This window comes from Rattus norvegicus, chromosome 2 (assembly GCF_036323735.1).
Source record: "Rattus norvegicus strain BN/NHsdMcwi chromosome 2, GRCr8, whole genome shotgun sequence".
NCBI classification, from domain to species: domain Eukaryota; kingdom Metazoa; phylum Chordata; class Mammalia; order Rodentia; family Muridae; genus Rattus; species Rattus norvegicus.
This window is the reverse complement of record NC_086020.1, coordinates 47,052,225-47,072,346: the sequence shown is the minus strand read 5'-3', so window position 1 is coordinate 47,072,346 and position 20,122 is coordinate 47,052,225. Positions and strand designations below refer to the sequence as shown.

General features: G+C 42.0%; 1 long non-coding RNA gene across 3 annotated transcripts in view; it reads left to right on the top strand.

Moving 5' to 3' along the window:
• LOC120100714 (uncharacterized) overlaps window positions 1-15,919 on the top strand; it is a 71,610-nt gene extending 55,691 nt beyond the window's left edge. For 2 of the 3 annotated variants that reach the window (XR_010064100.1, XR_010064098.1), the window contains 2 exons: window positions 8,151-8,290; window positions 14,187-15,919. This is a non-coding gene — a long non-coding RNA (uncharacterized LOC120100714). Of the gene's footprint in view, window positions 1-268; window positions 8,130-8,150; window positions 8,291-14,186 lie in introns of those variants that run through there. The other variant, XR_010064099.1, reaches the window with a different exon arrangement.
• The last annotated feature ends 4,203 nt before the right edge of the window (window positions 15,920-20,122 follow it).

Genomic DNA, 20,122 nt, shown 5'->3' with positions numbered 1-20,122 from the left:
AGAGGGTAAGGACCATTTCCACCCCTCTACCCCATCACAATGTTATGATTGTACTTAACAGAATTAATAATAGACTCTTCATTTCCTATAATATCAAGCTCTATGTTAAAACGTATCATCACTCCAAATGCTTTTTAAATCTGCAGTTGTCTTTCAAACTGAGACCCAGATTTGGCCTGAACACACATTTGGTTCTTATACCTTCTGCATATTTTATTCTGTACCCACTCCCATTTCGAAATATAACTATTTACTCTTTCTATCCCAGAGAATTCTACCCTGGAAGTTTGGCTACTCGCTTCTGAACGTGGCTTTTTAAGGAGTTCCTCTATTCTCAACATTTCCTATAAACTGGTTGTGAGAGCTCAAAGCTTGTCTCCGTTTGTCAGTTTTATTGGTAAAGATGATTTATAACTGGAGCTTTCCCATCCCATGGCACTATGTCATGAAGTACAATGCCACAAGGCCTATCAATTTTAATGATGCTAATTAAGATTGATGAATGTATTAGGAGATAGCTCCATATAACAGTAGTAGATATTGTAATGCTTTATGGACAATTTGCTCTGTGCTGGGTCTGTTTCATGGACATGAGCTGCAAGTCTATCCACCGGACACTATCTGTGGGGATCTGGTCCTGCAAGAGCAGCCAGAGGCTTGCCTTCCCTGAAAGGGAGGGAGAGTGGAAACTAGGTAAGATGCTAGGTCTCTTTCCTGGCCACCACTGCTCTGGAGTTGGTGTGGTATGGAGCTAGGAGCCAAGGTCAGGGCCACCAAGCAGAAAGTGACTGTAGTGGGCTTGGGCATCTTCCAGTGGCAAAAGCTTTGGGAGGAGACTTCTCTTCCCCAAAGTTTTACAGTTCTCAGATCATCTTGACAGATGCTCTCAAACGATCTTTGAGGAAACAGCTCTTGTGCTTTATTCCTTATGCACAGGGTCTTATATACATTTTGGGGTGAGTTAGGGTCTAAAAGCAGATGTTTTCTATTGGCTTGGGCTGAGATGTTAGGGATGCCTCATCCGCATGTGGAGAGGCTTCAGGCACTGCCCATATGTGTGTGGTGGTCACATGTTCCAGGACAGGAACCTGGTCAGGAGTAGATGAAACACCTACCATCCTCAGGAATGAGGGCACTGGGGTTCCTGAATCCACTCAACGTTACCAAATTTCTGGTATGGCCCATTTCCTCACTATTGCTAATAGTTACGTTTCTAAGTTTGTTGTTCTGCCTGTGTTGGGCAGAAATTTTTGAGGCTGTCCAGATTTTGAGTGAGTTGAAACAGATTCCTTAGAGAAGTTCAAGCCTCTATCCTATCTATTTTGGTAGTAAAAAAAAAAATTGTGGTATAGTAGGTGACTTAGGTGAGGGGCATGAATTTTTCTGAGTACAGTCGTGAACTTTGACTTCCTGTGTATGTCTGTGCTAAGCACTGATTTCTTTCTATATTGATTTTACACAGTCTTCCACTGTGCCAATAAGATCCTTTTCGATTTAGGGTCCATGTGCTTTTAAATGAATTCTTTAGATTGTGACTGTTTTCTTGCTTTCAGGAACAAAACCTTCCAGCTACTTTGTCAAAATCCTGGTGTAGAAGACAGACAGCCAACTTTGCACAAAGGAGCGCCTCTTAGAGGAGGAGAACATGAGGAGATCTTAATTTGATCCTAATTTGATTTCTACTGCTGTGATAAGACACCATGACCAAGGCAGCTCATAGTATAAAGAGTTTATTTGGGATTTACTGTTTTAGAGGGTTGGTTAGAGTCTGTGATCATCATAGTTGGGAACATGGCAGTGGCCAGGCATGGCGCCAGAGCAGTAGCTGAGCGCTTATATCTTCACCCACAAGTACAGGACAGAGGGAGCTAACTGGAATGGCATAGACACTGAAACTTCAAAGCCCTCCTGCAGTAACATACCTCCTCCATTAAGGCCACTCCTCTCAATCCTTCCCAAACAGTTCTACCAACTGGGGACTGAATATTTAGGCATATGAGCCTCTGAGGGCTAATCTCATTCAAAGCATCACAGAGAATTTCCCTCTTCCCTGAGGGTATAATATTTATATAGAAAATTTAAAGCTTAGTTTTATTTCCCTTTGTGGAAATATGTCCTTTCTGTGTTTTCTTGAGAATACGACTACAGAGTCTGACTGAGGCAGCAGTGAGTGAACTTGTCTCAAGCACTGGAAATTGCCCTTGCTGTTTGAGAATACCCAACCATGAAGCCTTGGACTCAGAAGTAATGCTTCAAATGTGCATTGGATATTACCAATTAATTTAAAAGTAAATGTTTGCTCATTTTTTTATCGAGACTTTTAACGTATCTTCCATTTTTGTAGATACTCAGTTTTATGCCTATTAACTATTTTTTGCTTCTTCCTTGGTTCGAAAGTCTGTTCATTTTATTTGTAGCATTCATTTGCAATTCTTCAAATTAGCATATGAAAAGAAATCCAACTTTATTAGTAACCAAATGATATGTAAATTAAAACAAGAGGTTTTTTTATTATAATCTATACAAAGACTTTTTAAAAAATCATATTATACTTCAGGGAGTCTTGAATGGCAGTTTTATTTTTAAGGCCCACCCTGCTCTCAGGTTTCCCAGCTTGCTCTTTCCGTTGGATATCTTCTGTCTCTTCCCTGCTTCAGCCTCAAGCCCCTCTCCCCAAGCCCTCCCTCTACTCTATCTCTCTTCCGGCTGATGTGAAGCTGCTCTGCACAGAATTCAAAGGTCCACGATTGTTTTCTTGCCAGGCAGTACATATTTAGCCTGTGTTAACAAGGTATCAAAAAGGCACAGAAGCCATTTAAAATGTAGCCATTGGAAAGGCTACAACCTGGGGCTAGAGAGCTGGCTCAGAAGTTCTGAGAGCTTATTACTTTTGCAGGGGACTCAAGTTTGGTTCCCAGCAGTCACACCAGGGAGTTCAGTCAGGGAACACTATCTCCCGTGGATACAACACCTCTGGTCTCCAACAGCACTCATGCATATCTGCATACATATGCGCACACAAGTAACTAAAAGCAAATCTTTAGAAAAGAGAAATGTTTAAAACTCTTCAGCTTATAGGATTGTTGTTACCTGCCACACTTGGTCCATGGGCGACAGTTTGCTATTCTGTGGCTTAGATCTTGCCTCAGTGAAGAGCTCATGCCACAGGGCTGACAGATATGCTCAGAATGGCGGATGCTCTGGGTTCAGTCCTCAGTACAAGAAAAGGAAGGGCTGGCTGTCCAGTCGTGGTGATCCAAAGTACTTAGCTTCTCCTATGTTCTCTCACCTCTACTTCCAGCTTGGGTTGTGTGTTTTCTGCAGAAAATGCTCCCCTCAGCAACTGAGAAAAGCCTAGTCTCCCTCTGATGGCCATCAAGGGAATGAGGGCATGCGTCCTTGAGCCATCAGGAACTCAGCTGTGCCATTGATTTGAATGAGTTAAAAAGTGAATTTTCACCTAGAGCCTTCAAACAAGATCCTAGCTGATTCTTGGTGTGGGCTTGGTGAGGTCGTGGGCAGAGACCACTGACCTCCAATTTTGGGACTACAAAACTCTGAGATAATAAATGAGTGATGTTTTAAGCCACTTAGTCTGTAGTAATTTGCTATACCTCGATAGAAAATGAAAACACTGCACATTGTGGTTTGCAGGGGACAGGTCCTGCAAATGTGGAGGAGCAGACACAGAAGGGCAAAGAGTGTTCTGAGAGCAGAAGTCCAATAACCAGAGAGACCATAGTTCAATTGTTTATACATCCTAGAGCCTAGAGGCACTGGGCATCTGTGAATCACTGTATATATTCTCAATGGCCATAAATGTTTCATCGCCTGTAGAGGGAGGTTTTATTTGTAATGATGAAGGGATGTTAGGAATTTCAGGTAATTATTGTCGATCCTGTTGGAGAATGGTTTAGTTAATTGCTGAGTGTCTGCCTTTTTTTTTTTTCCCCAGATGGGTTCTTTCTGCCTGGTGAAGTGTTTGCTATTAAGGAATAGCTACTAGGGTAATTGTAGAGAGTGGTTGGGCCATCCAGAGGAGGTTTGACATCCTGGCTCCATAGGACAATGGCAAATGGCTACAGTACCTATGGCATACACCTGTGAAGGCAAATATCAACCAAGGCATTCCAAAGGGCGCTTGAGGATAACAAAGGGCTCACCCCAAATGCTTGCGTGTAAAAACCCAAACAGAATCCAGAAGCCTAACCACTTAGCTTTTAGAAATCCATTGTTTCATCCAGACAGAAGCACTTAGGGGATCAGAACAGCTTATTTCGGTGTACACATTGAGAAAGCACAGGACAGTGGAGCTTAGCGCCCAGAATCTCATGATCAAAGATTTGTGAAATTCACAGCTACCGCACCAAGAAGATGTAGCCCTTGGAAGGCATTTTTGAGTTCTCCTATGAGATCGCAATCTAATTGTGGTGTAATCGCCAGCTGCTGATAATGGTTTTTCTTCCTACAGTTTGTGCTACCCAGGGTCTGTTTCTATTAGTGCTAAAACAGTACTAGGGCTGTCCGGGACACCACAGCAGCAATAATCAGAAGTAGAAAAGGCAGATCTGCTGAAACCATTTCATATCAGAAGGTACAGCACTCAATTTCCTTGGTAACCAATTAAGCTTAATTGTATTGGATTGTCAGACCTCATTAATGAAATTCTGTATAGATAGTTTCTAGCACTGCAATATTACCTGATTTCAGAGCGAGAAATTGAATATAGGGGGAGAGATGGGGCTTTATCCTGATTTTACTGTAGCAACTCTAATCAGGAAAAATAAATAAAACATAGTACAAAGGGATGCTGCCTAATGTGAGCAGAAGTAATGAGAGAAACAGAAAACAATACATTTGCAAGATGTAACAGAACAGTCTTAGTCAGCCGGGATAAATAACAGATGTTAAAACGGTCAAGCAGAGCACAGAGCTTTGCAGCACATCAATGTGTTAGGCTGGAACCCCTGCTCATCTCCTGCACAAGCTGGGAAACCCCGTCTGCCTTCCCCAACTCTGTCCAGAGAAAACTCCCTGGCCTGCTTGGAGAAAACTTCGGGCTAACACATCATCACTCCTTGTCTCTGTTTCTGGTAACCCACCCAAGAGTGCCTGCCCAGGGGCTGGTTTTTGTTTTTGTTTTGTTTTTTTTTTTTTTTTTTTGACCATGTATTGGCACAATGCCAGCTCCTAGCTCACACATCGTCACCCGGTACCCAAGACCCATAAAATCCCCTTGCTTTAGCCTGGATGCGTGACTTCACTGACCTCTACCTTTAAGACTGGCGCACCCACTGGAGAGCTGTCTTTTAATAAACCTGCTTTATCTACTTGTAATCTGGTCTAATCTAGCCCGTATCTGTGTCACCGAGGGAGAGGGGGAAAAACTATCACAACATATCACCTCAACAGATTGCTTGTAAGTAGCATGATGGAGTTCCTTTTACAATCACAGTGGGAAAACATGGCCCTTCTTTTTTGGAAACTGAAATTACTATCTAATGATCCCACTATTACTAACCCATGGCCATACTTTATAAATGATATGAAATGACCTATCTTCTGGTTAGCAGGGTTAAAATGGAAGTTGGATCTAAAGATTCAACTAGATCAAGTTAAAGCTGACACAATATGATCTAAGTGACTCTAGAGAAAGCAACCGAACATGTTTCGCATGTGTGCGCATGCATGTCTTCGGTGAAAGGATTGGTTTGGGCTCCAGAAGAGAAAGGAGGAGTCTTGATTAAGACACTAAAGGGTCAGAAACAAATCCGACAAAAGGTCTTTGATTGGATTTTGGTTAAAAGGAAAGTTTAAAAAAAAAAAACCACACATTGGGTAAATGTGACTGTTTATGAATTATTCAAATACGAGGCAGGGTCTTCACACGAAAGAGATGACAGGGTCAAAAAACTCAGTCATAAATCATTTAATGAAGAGACTGCCGAGATGTATGGGCAGGGTGTAAGAAGCAGTAAGTTGCTGACACATCCGTGGCTTGGCAGAGAGGCCACGGCCAGCCCTTCTGAGAGCAGAAGGAGCAACCCTAGAGAGAGTGATGAGCTCAGAGTAGTTGTTGAAAAGGTGTTGCCTAACGAGTGGCAGATGCAGACAATGCTGTGGCACTAACTTGGTGGGGAGAGGAAGAGAAAAAGCACCAGGCTCTTCCCAGGCTCTCTGGTTCTTGCTAGTGTGCCTCATTGCCTCTGGTTGGCATTGATTGGCTGTAGAAGCCAGCCTCTCCCCGATCAGAGCTAAACACAGATAAGTGGATGAGGCATCTGAGGATCAAAAGCAAGGGGAGTCTAAAGCACAGCTGGGTGTTTAGAGTGGATTAGAGAATTATCACTAATTGTTAGGTGTGATAATGGTGTCGTAATTATCAGAGAATGAATGGCTTTAGGTGTTTTTTAAAATGCATGCTAGAGTATTAAAGGATAAAATGCCATGATGTCTCACATTTGTTTTGAAATGGTTCAGCAGGATATGTCAGCTAAATGAAATACTATATACAAAATAGGTATAGAAACAGGTATATTGGGCTTTTTTTTCCCTTTACCACTGCCAGCTTTACGCATTCAGGCTCCAATTATGTTGCACATGAAGAAGTGGTTCTTGTGCCTAGATGCCAAAACATGGCATTTGTGTATGTCTTGTTCACACACAGATGTTCATATTTCCTGGGTATTTGAAATAACCTTCTATCATAAAGAAATTTATTACATTGTTTTTAAGAACAAGGATAGCTGTAAGGGACAAGAAGGTTATCCACAAATAGTATAGAGTCAATCCAAGAAAACTAGAAGAACTTTTAATTTAATTTTGATTTAGAGTACCGCATATGGGAGCTTTACAAGTCAACTAAACATAGAGTAGCAATGGCTAGAGATTGGGAAGGGTGTGGGTATCTAGAGGGTGAAGAAGAGCTCATTACAGACCATACACATGTGTAGAAACATCAGTCTGAACCTTAGTAATATGAATAACTCATATCCATTCATAACAATGAACAAACCAGATCCCAAGCAAGTAACAGAAAAGAAGTAGCTTTTAAAAGAGGAGACATAAAACAATAATGGAAAACAGGAAAGCGGTAGAGGGGGCTCTTCGTTTGAGGACCACTGCTCACCCTTCCTGTCATGAACCCACCACACCCCATTTTATCATCTCCTTTTCTCTCTGACACACAAAGGTGGGGTTGGTAGGAGGGTCATGAATTATCAGGTTGTCATCCTAATTTAAAAAGTCATCTGTTGCCAACTCCGTTCACCTATATTTTGGTCTCTTATTGATAAGCCTCTTAAGAATTATTATATTCCAAGTCTTTAGCCCTCACATTACTAAGATAAATAAATATCTATGTAATCTTTATTACTTCCTATGTCTCTAAACAATACATTTAGGTGGTGCTGGGTGATGGTCATATCTGAACCTAGACCCATCCTTTGGTCTTCCACAATCCTGTTGCGATAGGCTGCTTTGTGTAGTAAAAAGCTGGGCTAGCTCAATCAGTAGAGCATGGGACTCTTAACCTCAAGGTCATGGGTTCATGCCCCACATTGGGTGCCAAAATATAGTATAACCAATTTAAGCTTATCCCTGACTGGCTTACAAATAAATGATACTCAGACTATGGTTATTTGATTTGGCTTTGACAACCCCTAATGTACTCTTCTAACTCCCGGCCTGGCTACCTCTCCAGTGGTCTACCCCAAATACTTGCTGTTTCTCCTGGCCATGTGCTCATGGTCCACCTCCCCTCATGGCAGTTTCATCTCTCTCCTCTGTCTCCTTTCTCCTCTTCCCTCACTATCCCCCAACCAGGTCACTCCAAGCCCACCTATCTCTAATCCCTCTAGTAATTAACTGTAGCCAATTTTATTTAACCAATAGTTTTAAGTCAAGGAACAAGATTTGCACAACAAAAGCTTTTAACTATGAGAAGCCACTTGTAGGCCTAGACCTTCTGGTATAGAATTCAGCATTACAATCCATAGCAATAGACCAAACATCAATACCTGTATGCCATAAATTCCTTGATGGCCAAGCCTTTTGACTTATTCTATGTACCTTACTATGGCTCATAAGGTATGCTGTAATTTGGTTTTGGTTTTGATACCAGACTTAAATCTAACCACTCTTTACCCAAGAGCCCATACACAGGAAATAAATACAGGAGAAATGGGAGTAAATGGGAAAGACCTTGGATTCATTCAAATGCTGGCACTCCGGAAAGATGGTGTTGTCTTCAACTACTTCCCCCTGGAAAAGACCACTTTCAGGAACTCAGGTATGCAAATGGTTTTTATAAGAGAGGAGATGTGTGGGGCAGTGGCAGAAAAGGTATACTGGTTAGCTTTAACTGTCAAGTTGACACAGCCTAGACTCACCTGGAGTCTTCATGGAGAAATTTCCAGATCAAGCTGGATGGTGGGTAGATCTGTGGGGAATTGTCTTGGCTGTAGATCTAAGTAGGAAGACCCAGCCGACTCTGGGAGACACCATCCCACCATCCGCATCCCACCATTCTGCAGGTTCGGTCTTGAGCTGTGTAATAGTAAAGAAAACAAGCCAGCCGGGAAGCAAGGAGGCTGCATGGGCCTCGTTCTGGCCCCCCTGTCATGCATATTCTATACAAACAATTAAAACGCGCGTCACCCAAACTATTTTCATCCCTGTTTCACAGATGAAGAAAGTTAAGAGAGCGTTAATTGCTCTAAAAATGATTGCTGACCTCCCAGGAAAGAAGAGCTGGCTGACTGCCAAGTTTCATGGAAAAACAAAAAACAAAAAATAAACAAAAAACCAAAGCCAGGCCTGCCTTGCTGCCTTGCTCGCAGATGGCTGAACTGAGATTCAAACCCAGATAGTCTGAGTCCTTTTTTTGGAGGTGGGGCTTTCCCAGGCATAAAAGCTGAGCCGGGCTCTACCATGGCTTCTATTTCAGCATCCTGATCTTGCAAACAGATCAGCAGACACTATCCTCAGCCTCCAAGGCTACGCTGAACAGTGCCGTGGGCAAAACGCCATCCCATCTTACCGCTATTGAATTCCAGGTGCTGATCATGCCAAGATGGAGCCAGGGCTTTTCCAACCTTGAAATTTAGAAGCCATATAACCAATTGTGTGACGAGTGTGTGTCTCCCTTCTGAAGTATGATATCCAGGTCAGCAGACTGCCATATGCTCTCTCAAGTGGGGTAACTAGAGACCCACACGTCTCCTTTTTTTGCTCCTCTCGGATGCAACTTCTCAGTGAGTGCTGCTCCATTATGTAAATAGCAAGCTTGGAGAAGAACTTGCCAAGATCACATAGCCACATGGCCAGTAAGTGACGTACAAACTCAGACAGCCAGGTCCAGATTGTACCATGCCTGACCGGTTAGTGTCAGTGGGTTGGGTAGCTTTTGTATCCCCCCCCCACTCCCACATCTTTGCATTTCTCCACAATGTGCAGCACACAGAGACTGCACATTCATTGTCACTGGATATGTGAATGACTGTAAAAATGACAAGACATAGAGACAGCAACCTGGAACCCATCCATAAAGCCAGCCCAGCAAATTTTCTGCAAACATCACGGGTGCTTTGCAAATAAATGATTTGAATGTAAACTAAAATTCAAAACTTATTACATCTGTCAGTTAAATGAAAGAGCCAATAAAGGACACATCCTGCCTTCTGATATAGGAAGAGTGACCCTTTAAGGCAAGGCTTAACAGAGTACATGATCAATGTTAAATTGTGTGACAGACTCCAGAGCCTCGAGATAAACGAGGGATATGGGGTAGCTGGCACCAGGATCTCACAATTGATTCTTTAATAGACTGTGAGGAACAGTGTTTAGTTAGAGGTAAAGAGAAGGATTTGCCCAGGGATGTAATAAAAAAATCACAACAAAGAAATAAACACAGAGCATTTGATGGACAAGTGGGGAGGGAGCTTGCTCAATATTGGAGGATGCAAGGTTGGAGAGAGTGAGGAATCAGAAAGAAACATGACTGGAACACTGCCTTGGTTACACTTCTTTGCTGTGATAAGACACTACGACCAAGGAAAGTATTAATTGAGTGAGTCCATGACCAGCATGGTAGCAACTTGGTGCAGACAGGCAGACGTGGTATTGGAGCAGTAGTCGAGAGCTTACATCTTATCCAAAAGATGGGGGTGGGGGAAGATAGACAGATAAAAAGACAGAGAGCAAGAGAGAGAGAGCAAGAGTGAGAGAGAGTGAGTGAGGGAGACAGAGAGAGACAGAGAGACAGAGAGAGACAGAGACAGAGAGAGACAGAGAGACAGAGAGAGACAGACACAGACATAGACAGAGAGACAGAGAGACAGAGAGAGACATAGGGAGACAGAGACAGAGAGAGTGAGAGAGACAGACAGAGAGACAGAGAGACAGAGAGACAGAGAGAATGAATATGAATCTGAGCCTGGAATGGGCTTTCGGAACTTCAAAGCCCACCCGCATTGACACACCTCCTCCAACAAAGCCACATCTCCAAATCCTTCCCCAAACATTTCCACCACCACGTAGGGACCAAGCCTTGAAGTAACATGGGCCATTCTTATTCAAGCCGCCACAGATTTATGGTTGTTTCCAATGCCGTGAAGGTAGAGTGTACGCAGTGTCTCTGGGAGGTAGAAAGACGTAACGAACATACCAAATACTAAACATGTCTTGCAAAAATGAAAAGGATAATGATATTCAGACAGATGGGAAGAAAGCCCATTAGGTTGTTGTTGAATTTTAAGCAAGTAGTGGAGGGAGCTGATAAAGAGAGATGCTCCTCCCACTACCCACACTCAGGACTTTGGAATGAAATATTTATGAGTGCTGGGTAATAATAATGTTAAAAGGAACGGGGGTTGGGGCAGTGGAATCAATGCACGAAAGAAGGGAACAGGGGGGAATCATACTAAAATACCCTGAGGAATTTAAATTCAATAGATATACTAACGTGAAAAATAAACTACTAAAAGAATAGAAAAAAATGTAATTTCCAATCCAGTGCCAGGACAAAAACAATTCAAATAGAAAGAAACAAAACCTATTGGACCATAACAGTAAATACAGTTTATCTCTCAGTATCCATGGGGAATTGGTTCTAAGCCCTTTTGCAGTTCCCCCTTGTGGATGCTCAAGTCTCTTTTTATATACTTTTTATATACTTGCATATAATCTACATATGCCATCTGCATACCCACACATATCCTCTCATATATTTCAGACTATCTCTAGGTTACTTATAATACCTCATATATTTTAAATATTATGTAAATACTTTTATCCCATACTGTTTAGAGAGTAGCAAGAAAAAAGGCTATACATCCTTAGTATAGCTGAGTTTTTCTTCTATTAATTTTATCTATTATTACTTGAATCCATGATGCTAATTCCACACATAAAGATGACTGTAATATGAATGGAGGCCCAATCCATGTAAGGATGAGAAGGACACGTATCAATTCTCAGTAATGGTCCACTCAGAAAAACAAGTAGACCTAGGTTATATAGCTTCAAAAGGCTTTAACCATCTCCATGATTCTATTTATCATCTATCCATCCACCCATCCACCCATCCATGTACCCACCCATCCATCCATCCATCCACCCACCCACCCATCCACCCACCCACCCATCCATCCACCCGCCTATCTAATCAAGTGCATGCGCACTCAGAGGCCAGAGGCCAGCCAGTGTCTATCTCCCCATTGCTCTCCACCCAGTTCCTTTAAGGCAAGGTCTCACACTGAACTTGAAGCTTGGCATTCCAGCAAGGCTGCTGGGCAGAAAGCTTCTGGGACCTGCCTTTCTGCTCCCCCACACTCCCAGTGTTGGGGTTGTATACATAACTGTGCCAGTATTTTTAATGTGGGTGTTGGGGATTCAAATTCAAGTCTTTCATGTTTGTAGAACAAAAACACTCACCCACTGAGCCGTTTTCTCAGCCTCTGTAATGTGTTTTTTAAATTCTGCATAAAATCCTGCTTTATTTATTTGCTTTTTGCATTAGCAAACATACTGATTGTTGCCAGTGCTTTTGAAAAGTGGGTTTTGCGTGTTTTCTTTTAATTACAATCTCTTTCTCTGTTTCTATTTTTAAAATAATTTTATTTTTCTTGGACATTTTATGTATTTACATTTCAAATGTTATCCCCCTTCTCCCCTCTCCCACACCCCTTCCCCTTTCCCCTCGCTTCTATGAGAATGCTCCCATACCCACCCACCCTCTCCAACACCCTGGCACTACCCTACACTGGGGAAACAAGCCTTCACCGGACCAAGGGCTTTGCCTCTCATTGATGCTGGACAATGCCACCCTCTGCCACATATGTGGCTGGAGTCATGGGTACTCATTGATTGGCGGTTTTGTCCCTGGGAACTCTTAAAAAATTAAAATAAATATATGAATCTCCTAGTTAAATCTCAGGGTAAGCGCATAGGTGTGCGTCGTTCAGTAATTTGGCGATGCATCCTTAAAACATTTGAAAGCTCTCAGAGTAAATGAAACCTGAGGCAAACTATCTGGTTCCGCGTTACTCAGGCGGAGCAGTCTAATGTTACTTCGCACATTTTCAACCGTGGTGGAAATCCCAGAAGTCGCATTCATGAAGATGTTGGGGAAACTAGAAGTCAACTACGTCTCAAAGTTGAGTATCTTCTTACTTTTGTCATTACCTGTTTAAAACTCAGTAAAGCAAACCTTGTAGACAGGACCAGTACTACAAAGTCAAGGTCTAAGGGATTTGCTCTGTAGTCTGTTTATAGTGCCCTCTAGTGGTAGCTCAGCGGAGCGCTAATGTGGCACTCAGGGCAAAAGTTAATTTGTATTTATTTTAGAATATGACACCAAACGTGAGTTCAACTTTGTTTTCATAACTAAGGAATATGCACAGTGCTTGGTGTTTAAGTTTTCTGTTCATTCACCTTCTGCAAGAAAAAGATCATGCTCTTTTCTTTTAAATATGTCACATTGTGTAGATAAATTCAACTAAAACCCTTAATTGCTTAAATCTGTGCAAATGTTACAAACAAAATACTCCTAAAATGTTGTACGTCATGAGAATTCCTCGGAGACTCTTCAGTGCCCTTAAACCTTGGAGAAACGCTGAAATAACAGGAATTGGTTCTTAACCTACACTGATCAGAGTTGTGGTACTTCTTTGAGGATGGTGATCCACAGCCCTATACCGAGATTCTCTCATTGTGTCGTCGTCGTTGTCCCCCCCCCCCCCCCAGCTGGGGACCAACCCAGGGCCTTGCGCACGCTAGGCAAGTGCTCTACCACTGAGCTAAATCCCCAACCCCTCATTGTTTCTTTTATTTAAAGCTTGGTCTCAATCACCTTTGAATTTAACACTTTCTTGGCCAGTGGTTTTTAATTGGGGGTACATACTTAACCTACTGACATAAAGAATTATAATATATAGCTATTTAGGACATACCCAAGACTTGTTTCTGTAGATGTGTGTGTGTGTTTTTGTTTATGTATGTGTATGCATATATGTATGTGTGTATGTGTGTGAGTGTGTATATTTGTGTATTGTGTGTATGTGTGAATATGTGTGTTTGCATGTGTGTGAGTGTGCTTATGTGTATGTGTGTATGTGTGTGTATGTGTGTATATGTATGTGTGTATATGTATGTGTGTATATGTGTGTGTGTGTACATGTGTATATGTGTGTGTGTGGTTGACATCAGTTGTCTTCCTCTATCACCCCCCCATTTGTACTTTTTGAGGTACAGTCTCACATTGAATCAGGAGCTCCCTAACTGATTAGGCCAGCCTTTGAATCCCAGGGTCTGTCTCCATGTTACTCCCCTTGTACTACAATTACAGACATGCCACTACTCCCAACTTTTATGGGTTTTGGAGATCTGAACTCTGGCTCTCGTGTTTGTAGCAAGCACGTTACTGACCGAGCCATTTCCCGAGCCCTCTTGTTGCTGGTCATCATACAGTATTGGTATAATATATGCTCAGAATGGTTTTGGTGTAGCAGGCACATCAGACTTCAAGATTGTGCTATGTAAAATAGTATATTATTTTGGGGTGTGTGTGTGTGTGTGTGTGTGTGTGTAAGATATGACGTGCTGACTTTGAAAACCTATCATCATTGTCTTTACAAACCTTTTGTCCAAAAGTATTGAGAGAACATGGCCTTATCCTCATTTTGCAGATACCAAAATTCTCTTTTGGTCGCATCAGTGCCGGGGGAGCGCTCAGTCGCTTGGAAAGTCAGCGATGACCAACTTTCAGTTGTAGATCTGTGGCTTCCCTCCTCACAGTGTCCTTCTGGCCCTCCTTTTAGTGACAGGACAGTTTGCTCTGCAAGTATTACTGTCTTCAAACACTGTTCAATACAGGGAGCCCAAAAACGGGAAGATGTTGCTTACTGTAGGTACCACTGATGAAATTTGGTGCCGGGAAACACCTCTGCTGGGCTGACAGACTAAGCCTCAGGATAGGAAATCATTCTTTCTAAAGTCTAGCAGAGATTCCTTATCAGCTTCCAGAAGAGCAATGCTAAGACTCCCTCACTGTGGGGGCTGGAGAGATGGCTCAGCGGTTAACAGCACCCGACTGCTCTTCCAGAGGTCATGAGTTCAATTCCCAGCAACCACATGGTGGCTCACAACCATCTGTAAAGAGATCTGATGCCCTCTTCTGGTGTATCTGAAGACAGCTACAGTGTACTTATATATAATAAATGAATAAATCTTTAAAAAAAAAAAAAAAGACTCCCTCACTGTTCCTATGCGAGTGGTTGGGCACACGCTACGGCTCTGCTCATGTCACCAGACACCGTCGTTCTTGTTGTAAGTTAACAATCTGATTAAGATTTCTGGTTAAAATGCTATCAGTGTGATCGATCTCTCGTTCTTTAGAAGTGACTTGTACTTTACTTAATGTGGGAAGACATGGAGACTTGAACATTTCTCCAGTTCTTTCTGACCTCCTCCAAACAGGGAGAGTGGTACAGACAGGACGGAGGTTAGAGGATACCCAGGGGAAAATGCTGATTAGGGGATTAAGGAGGGGAAGGGAGAAGTTAGGTTGGATTTCTGACACATAAAATAGGACACTTAGCAGCAAGTGTCTTTGTCCTCGTCCCTCATGAGTGAAAGAAACAGATGCTTCTCAGTTTGCCCTTGCTTCTGAAATATCAGTGTTGATGCTAGGAAGTGCTTGCTCATAATAAAAGTTTGAGTTTCGTTGCATTTAAATTTATAGAAAATCTATTTCTTAGTCTTTTAAAGTATCTGTTGTTGTTGTTGTTGTTGTTGTTGTTGTTGTTATTGTTGTTGTGTCAGAAAGCAACAGGACGAAGGAGAGTTAGTTTGACTTTTGTCCCCTGTGCCTCAGAGCACTCTTTTTCCCATATCATTAAGTAGTTTCGTGTTTCCTTGTATGATCTCTCCTGGAGTGAAGCTCCTTTTTCATAGTCCACATTGTACATGAAACTAGGCAATGCATACACTTTAAGACGAAACCCCACAAAATGACCTTAAACCTGCATTGGGAAGGCGGTTTCTTTTCCTGGTCTGTGGCTGTTGGACCTCCACACCACTACTCAGCTTATGGGAGATGAAGGATTATCCTTGGAAGCCTCAGGGTAATAAAGGGAACTATGTTCCATGGAAATCTTTAATAGGAGAATGATAGTTTCAAATGCATGGATGAAACCAATTTTCTTATGGTGAAGGCTGGTTTAAAATGATGAAGGCTCATCCGAGAGATTCAACGCCAGCTCTTAGCATTTACAAACTGGGTTTGTTCATTCATTAAACATACCTTTGCCCTAATCTTATTTCCAAAAGTTCCCATTGGATACACATGCTTGGTGACTGGCATTTGACTCCATGTTAAAACTTTGGAGCTTGGTCCCCTAGTCTTACAGGGAGTGGGTGGGGTGTGGGGGTAAACAGCCACCTCTGTAGTGTAGCATCGAGGCTTGAATGCTAGGGCTCCATACTTCATAGCCCCTCTCTCCATTTACAAGCAGCGACCTAAACTCTATGATCCTCAGCTTTCTAAGCTGGAAAATGGGCTCAAATACAGTACTTACAGGGTCACTGTGAAGACTAGAGGAAGATACGGTGGCTCCGATTTTGCTAGAACATACTAAGAATTTGCTGCAGTTGTTACCACTCTGTTAGTTTCAGGCTCTAGGAAGACATCCGTCCCTCATAGTCTTCTGGCAGAAGTGTGGTGGAAAGGAGAAGCCGTAATACAGAATATAATGAAAAGATGAAAAGGTGGTCAACTTCTGACAAGAGGGTCAGCCATCTTATTAGGAACTGACAGTGAAGCCTTTTTGAAAGACAACTTGTGCTCTTGGCAGTTACAAGATAACAAGTGGTTGGACGGTTCCTTTTCAACATTCTGTGCTCACAGAAACTCATTGCCTGGGAGCTACAGCTTGGGGCATGTGCAGGTTTTGATGAGGCTTCTAATGAGAATCTAAGAAGCCTGGTGTCCTCTGAGCAGGTCATTAAGAGGGCTTTCCATTACATGCTGTCCCTGTCTTTGACCTCCATTCTAGTGCAGCCCTTTGATTTTACTAAAAAGGATTGAAATTAATGATTTAGGGAGATATCTTTCCCATCATGCCTTTCTTCCCAATCATTTTCTGACCTTATTCATGTTGTAAATGGGATAAACAAAAATTACCTTTTCCTAATCCACCACATCAGTACCTACCAGTCTATGGGAACAGGTTTTATTAGTGATTCTACTTTCTGTTTTGTTGGTTCATAGCTCTTACCTGCTTACTTGGGGGAGACTTTATCTGCTACAAAGCTAATTTATCCACATCTTCCTAGGGAACTTTGGCTAGTGCCTTATTTGCTTAATAATGCCTCTGGGACATTTTGTTCATTTGCCATGTGTCACCCCCTTGATCATGGTTTTCTTTCTTCCTTTTATTCTTTCTTTAAAGACTTATTTATTTTATGTGCGTGAGTACACTGTAGCTGTCTTCAGACACACCAGAAGAAATCATAAAATCCTATTACAAATGAGTGAGCATGTGGTTGCTGGGAATTGAACTCAGGACTTCTGGAAGAGCAGTCAGTGCTCTTAACTGCTGACACAATCAAGTAGGCTTCATCCAAAGGATGCAGAGATGGTTCAATGTACAGAAATCCATCAACAAAATCCACTATATAAACAAACTCAAAGGCAAAAAAATGACATGATCATCTCATTGGATTCTGAAATGTCTTCGACAGAATAAACACCCCTTCATGCTAAAGTCTTGGAGAGATCAGAAATTCAAGGCACATAATAAAAATATGCATTGAACCATCAACCAACATCAAATTAAATGAAGAGAGACTTGAAGCAATTCCACTAAAATCAGGGACAAGACAAGGCTGCCCACTCTCTCCCTCTTTATTCAATATAGTACTTGAAGTTCTAGTTAGAGCAATCAGACAACAAAAGGTCAAAGGAATAAAAATTGGAAAGGAAGAAGTCAGGGTATCACTATTTGCGAATGATATGATAGTATACATAAGTTACCCCAAAACTACCACCAGAGAACTCCTACAGCTGATAAATAACTTAAGCAGAGTGATACAATATAAAATTATCTCAAAAAAATCAGTAGCCTTCTACACAAAAGAAAAACAGGCTGAGAAAGTAATTGAGGAAACAACACCCTTCACAATAGTCACAAATAATATAAAATGTCTTGGTGTAACTCTAACCAAGGAAGTGAAAGATCTTTATGTCAAGAACTTCAAGTCTCTGAAGAAAGAAAGAAATCAAAGAAGACCTTAGAAGACAGAAAGATCTCCCATGCTCATGGATTGATAGAATTATCATAGTAAGAATGGCCATCTTACCAGAAGCAATCTACAGGTTCAATGCAATCCCCACCAAAATTCCTACTCAATTCTTCACAGAGATAGAAAAACCAATTCTCAACTTCATCTAGAATAACAAAAAACCCAGGATAGCAAAAATAATTCTCAACAGTAAAAGAACTTCTGGGGAAATCGTCATCTCTGACCTCAAAGTGTAGTACAGAGCAATAGTGATTAAAACAACAACAACAAAAAACACAACACATATGATATTGGTACAGAGACAGACAGGTAGATCAATGTAATAGAATTGAAGATCCAGAAATAAACCCACACACCTATGGTCACTTGATCTTTGACAAAGAAGTTAAAATCATACTGTGGAAGAAAGACGGCATTGTCAACAAATGGTGCTGTTCTAACTGGTGGTCTGCATGTAGGAGAATGCAAATTGATGCACTTTTATCTCCTTGTACAAAGCTCAAGTCCAAGTGGATCAAGGACCTCCACATAAATCAGATATGCTAAACTTTATAAAAGAGAAAGTGGAAAAGAGTCTTGAACACATTGGATACAGGGGGAAACTTCCTGAACCAATGGATCAGACTCTAAGTTGACAATGGAACCCCATGAAACTGGAAAGCTTCTGTAGGGCAAAGGACACTGCCCATAGAACAAAATGACCATCTACAGATTGGGAAAAGATCTTTACCAACCCTACATCTGATAGAGGGTTATTATCCAAAATATACAAAGAACTCAAGAAGATAGACTTCAGAAAGCCAAATAGCCCAATTAAAAAACGGAGTACAGAGCTAAACAAAGAATTCTCAATTGGGGAGTCTTGAATGGCTGAGAAGTAACTAAAGAAATGTTCAACACCCTTAGTCATCAGGGAAATGTAAATCAAAACAACCCTGAGATTCCACCTCACACCAATCAGAATGGCTAAGATCAAAAACCCAGGTGACAGCAGATGCTGGCAAGGATATAGAGAAAGAGGAACACTCCTCCATTGATGGTGAGATTGCAAGCTGGTATAACCACTTTGGAAATCATCTGGCAGTTCCTGAGAAAATTGGACATAGCACTACCTGGAGAACCAGCTATACCACTCTTGGGCATATTACCAAAAGATACTCTGACATATAACAAGGTCACATGCTCCACTATGTTTATAGCAGTCTTATTATTTATAATAGCCAGAAGCTGGAAACAACCCAGATGTCCCTCAATGGAAGAATGGATACAGAAAATGGGGCACATTTACATAATGGAACACTAACTACTCAGCTATTAAAAATGATGACTTTGAAAAGTTTATAGGCAAAGGATAGAACTAGAAAATGTCATCCTGAGTGAGGAAACCCAGACCCAAAAGGACATACATGGCATGTACTCACTGATAGGTGGATATTAGCTCAAAAACTCAGAATACCCATGATACAACTCATAGACCATATGAAGCTTAACAAGAAGGAAGGCCAAAGTGTGGATGCTTTAAGCTCACTTAGAGGGGGGAACAAAATAATCATGGGAGGCAGAGGGAGGGAGGAACCTGAGTAGGGGAGGGGAGAGGGAGGAAAAAGCAGGGGCAGACTAGGTATGGGAAAAGACAGGAGACATCCAGAGGACCAGAACAAATAGAAATAAGTTTCACTGGTGAGGGGGCGAGGAACTTGGGGAACCAGTAGAAAGTCCCAGATGCCAGAGATGGGAGAGGCTCCCAAGATGTAACGGGCATGACATTAGCCAAAATACCCAACAGAGGTGAGACTGAACCTGTAGAGACCACCTCCAGCAGATAGGCATGGTCCCCACTTGACAGATGGGGCCACCTACCCATCTCAAAATTTTTAACACAGAACTGTTCCTGTTTAAAGGAAATGCAGGGCCAAAAACATGGAACAGAGACTGAAGGAAAGGCCATCCAGAGACTGCCTCACCGTGAGATCTATTCCATCCATAGACATCAAACACTGACACCATTGCTGATGCCAAGATGTGCTTGCAGACAGGAGCCTGGTGTGGCTGTCTTCTGAGAGGCTCTTCCAGCTTCTAACTAAGACAGATGGAGACACTCACGACCAATTATTGGACTGAGCCTGGGGACCCCGGTGGAAGAGTTAGGGGAAGGGCTGAAGGTGCTAAAGGGAATTGCAACCCCATAGGAAGAACAACAGTATCAATTAACTGGACTCATCAGAGTTCCCAAGGTCCAAACCACTACCCAAAGAGTATATACATGGGCCAGTCCATGGCTCCCGCTACATATGTAGCAGAAGACTGCATCATCTGGCAT